The following is a 4487-nucleotide window of genomic DNA, read 5'->3' as shown; positions in this document are numbered from 1 at the left end:
GATATGTAAGGTTATGTGTCGAAGTTCCGATAGATTTACCTATCAAACCATTCATTTTTATTGGATCCTATAAGCAACAAATATTATATGAAGGAGAAAATTATTTGTGCAAAAACAGTAGAAGATTATGTCACTATCTCATCAATTGCTAATACTCAAAGATGCGAGCTGTCAGGTTCAACTCACAAAAAGATGATCAAACCTTCATAGCATGGGACATAGGTGAAGGGGATTGGAAGACAATATCCTTTACCAAAAAGAAGGTACTCAGTACATGTTCAAAATCACCATTCATTTCATCAACAACAGGTATAAATGCAAAAATATTCGATGCTGACACATGTAAGTATCTTAACACCCAAAACTTAGGTATATTGAAAAGGAGCCTGCTAATATTTTTGACTCTGATAAGAAAATCAAACATGCTCCTTCCAAACCTGTTAATTAGTCCAAACAGACCCTAGACACGTCCAACAAATTTGCCCACCTCATGGATTTACCCACAGTTTGTAATGAAACCACTATTCCAATAATAGATGGATTAGAGGACAACCAATGCATGCAAACGGCAATGAACATTCCAAAGAAAATGTCCTGATCCAACTGGAGAAGCATTGAAAATTGGAACTCAATCATTAGAACACAAATTATTAAAATAAAATATTATTACCAACTCTAATAATATTCAAAAAGTAATTCATCCTACAATATTATCCAATACACTACTCAACAATACTAATAACAATCCTAACCATAATGAGTCCAGAAAATACCTGGCTTTGCATGCAAAAGCCGACTGCCAAATGGAACAAACAACACAACATGTGGCAAAAGACAAATCTACCAACGGTCTTCTTAAATCCCATACATTACTCTACTCATCCTCCATGCAAATTGATCCTACTAAGGAAAACAGTAACACTGCATCCCCATCATTACCTCCTATGAATAATCAAAATATAAACTTCATCGTTAGCAAAAATGCCAAGGCTACCGTTCCCTGCAAGAAGGAGATTCAAATTAGTACATATCCTTCATTAACAGAGGAACCAAACCATGGACAACCTACCACCACTCCCACCTCACCTACCAAATCAACTACTCTTTTTCACATCTTTTCCTCCACCACAGAATTACCAACCAACATCGTGGCTAGAAGCGGGTCTTTTGTGCCATGCCATCACCTTCAACATCCAAATCAATGGGCAAGAGATGGTGATAATAATCCAAAACACACATTACCTAGCCCAACTTATCTCGGAAGGAATGCATTTAGCTATGAACAACTACACAAACCAAATGTGGATCAATAACATACTCAATCCATTAGCTCCCAACATGAACCACACGCTGATATAAACAATGCAAAATCAGTGAAATCTCCCACAAATTACCAACCCACACTGTAACGACTTGATTTGTCATTTTAAGAATTAATGCCCCGTTCTGTGACTTAATGTCTTGATTAGTTTTGTACTATGTATTATGACTCGCGGGTATGGTCGAGTTTGATTTTCAGAAGATTCGCAAATAAATTAAAAGAATAATTCTTATTTACAAGCTTAAATGGAAAGAGTTGACCGGAGAGCTAACTTTTGAGCAAACGACCCCGTAATGAAATTTTGATGATGTTAATAGCTTTGTATGGTGATTTCAGACTTGAGCGTATGTCCGGATTTGGATTTGGAAGTCCGTAAGACAATTCGACGTATTTTGGCAAAAGTTAGAAAATAGACGATTTTCGAAAAGTTCGTTCGAAGGTTGAATTTTTGATAACGAGGTCGGAATCCGATTCTGGAAATTTGAATAGATTCGTTATATCATTTATGACTTGTGTGCAAAATTTGAGGTCAATCGGACCTGATTCAATAGGTTTCGGCATCGAATGTAGAGGTTGGAAATTTCATAATAGACTAAAGTTTCAAGTGAGTTCGCACAAGACCTAACTTTAAATAAGCATAACTCTCATGATACGAAGTGTTATATAGTATATTACATATCCAATGAAAGATATTTGAGTTTAGTTTCTAACGCTTCAAACCGTTTGTCATTTGGACATTCCTACAAGATGTTATGACCAAATTACCAAAGGCTAGAAAAATGCGATTCTGCGACTAATTCTGCGATCGCAGAATAGTTATGCGATCAAGAAACTGCTTCTGCGATCGCAAACTGGTCGCAGAATGGACCGGAACAGCCCAGTTCTGGGCACCGATTTTTGCGACCCTCATACCCATTCTACGGTTCATTATGCGACCTCAGACCTGCTTTCGGAGGGTTAATTTTTCTATTTTCATAACCCGACCCCATTTTAATAAATAGCCTTTGGGGCTTATTTTGGGGTGTTTTTATGAGGGTTTTAGAGAGAGGTAAGAGCATTTTATAGAGATAAGTAGGGAACCTAACATTCTAATCATCCAATCTTCAAGAATCAAGGAAGCTAATCACAAGATCTTCATCTAAGAGGTAAGATTCAACCCCTAGTCTTTAATTTCGAGTTTGGGGTAAAATATTGGTTGTTGGGAGTATGATTCTTGGGTGTAAGAGTATTATGTATATATTCTTGTACTAATAAGGTTTGTGGGAAGATTGTTGAGATCAAATAAGTAAAGATTGGGTTGTGGAATGAAGAAAATCTTGTAGAAGAACCTTGTAACCAATTTTGCACATCTAGTATTTGATGAAATGCTCAAATGAGCTAAAACCATGAAAATATTCCTAATTATGGTTCACTTTTGTTATGTTTCTAAATAGATTGAAGTTGCTAGGATTTTCGGAACCTCGTAGTAATGTAAGGAAGGCTCAAGAAATATTGGAGTCGTCTGAAGGTCAATTCACGTGAGAAAGCTATTTTGGAATATCGTCCTAAGTTCAAAAAGGTAAGTGTCTTGCCTAATCTCGAGTGGGGGAATTACCCCTTAGGCATCGAGTCTTATGTGCCATTTGTGAAATATGAAAAGCTGTGTATGCGAGGTGACGAGTACGTACTCGGGCTTATATGTGCAAAATTTATTGAGTTAAAGTCTTGGGCATATTGTATAGTAAATTGGATAATTGTTGGCATATATTTAATCATCTAATTGCCATGCCTCGAATCACATTTATTGAACTTGATTTTATACGACAATTCGATGTAACTATTACTTGTATATTTATGTGAATTTCGTGAGTTTGATGGTTTGATATTTCTTGGGATTTAATTTTATTGTGAATTTTCCCTTTGTAAATAATTAATTAAACAGGCTTAAGAAAAAGTGTTAATATAATTATCAAAATTTGGATTAATGAGGGCGTTGCCCTATGCTGAGTAATTTCTATCTCCGTTGGTTGTTTTTGAGGTCTTATACACATTGTGTGGAGCCTTCAGCCATTTGTTGTGAAATTAATTGATTTGTTATATCTTTGGAATTGGTTGTGGCCATTGGGCAAATTGTGTTATGAATTGATTTTTGTTATGTTGCTATGATAAGATTATGTGTAAAATATTGAGTTATTATTTTGAGGATATAAGGGTGGCATTTCACTATTGATATTATGTGGGTATAAGGGTGGCATTTCATTGTTGTTGTGTTTGTTGGAATATTGTCTGGGCGGAGTGATAAGGGTAGCTATAGAAGCGATAAGGGTGCCAATAGGAGTGATAAGGGTGACTATTGATATTGTCAGGACGGAGGGATAAAGGAGGCTATTATAGGAGTGATAAGGGTGGCTATAAGAGAGATAATGGTGGATATTGTCAGGGATGATATGTGATGATGTGGGGTTATTGCGTTGGTAATTTTCACGTGATGTTATGATTTTCCTTGTGTTTAATTTTATACCTTATGCAATTTGTCTTGTTGTTGATAAATTGATAATAGTCTGATCTATGTTGAAATTTGGGAGCCTGTGATTATTGCCAGGTGGATTATGAAATGAAATATGGGAACGAGGTGCCGTGAGTAAATAATGATTATATTGGCACATGAACTATCCGTGCAGTTGTGATATAAAATGTGGGCACGAGGTGCCGTGAGTAAATAATGATGATATTGTCACGTGAATTTTCCGTGCAGTTGTGATATGAAATATGGACACGAGGTGCCATGGTTAAATGATGATGATATTTGGCACGTGAGTTGTCCGTGCGGTTTTGATAGAGAAATTGGCATGAGGTGCCGTGGAAATATGAAAGTGGGCTGAGACCCCCATTTTATAATTTTGAAATGCTGTGTCACATTCAAAAGAGATTCATTTGAAAGAATTTTATTTGAAAGATATTTATTTGAAGGAATTATATTTGAAAGAGATTTATTTGAAAGTATTATATCGTGAAGATTTCTATTTGAAAAAAATATATATATGCGAAAGATTTATATTGGAAGGACTTGATTAATTGGTTGTACTTGTATCCATTATTTGTTGCACAATATTTATGGTGTTCTTGTCGCCCTGATGTGTATATCACTGGTTGATTATTGTTGCCATCATCATTATTTGTTTCCTAT

Source organism: Nicotiana tabacum, chromosome 4, assembly GCF_000715075.1.
Source record: "Nicotiana tabacum cultivar K326 chromosome 4, ASM71507v2, whole genome shotgun sequence".
NCBI classification, from domain to species: Eukaryota; Viridiplantae; Streptophyta; class Magnoliopsida; order Solanales; family Solanaceae; genus Nicotiana; species Nicotiana tabacum.
Note: the sequence above shows the minus strand (reverse complement) of the source record.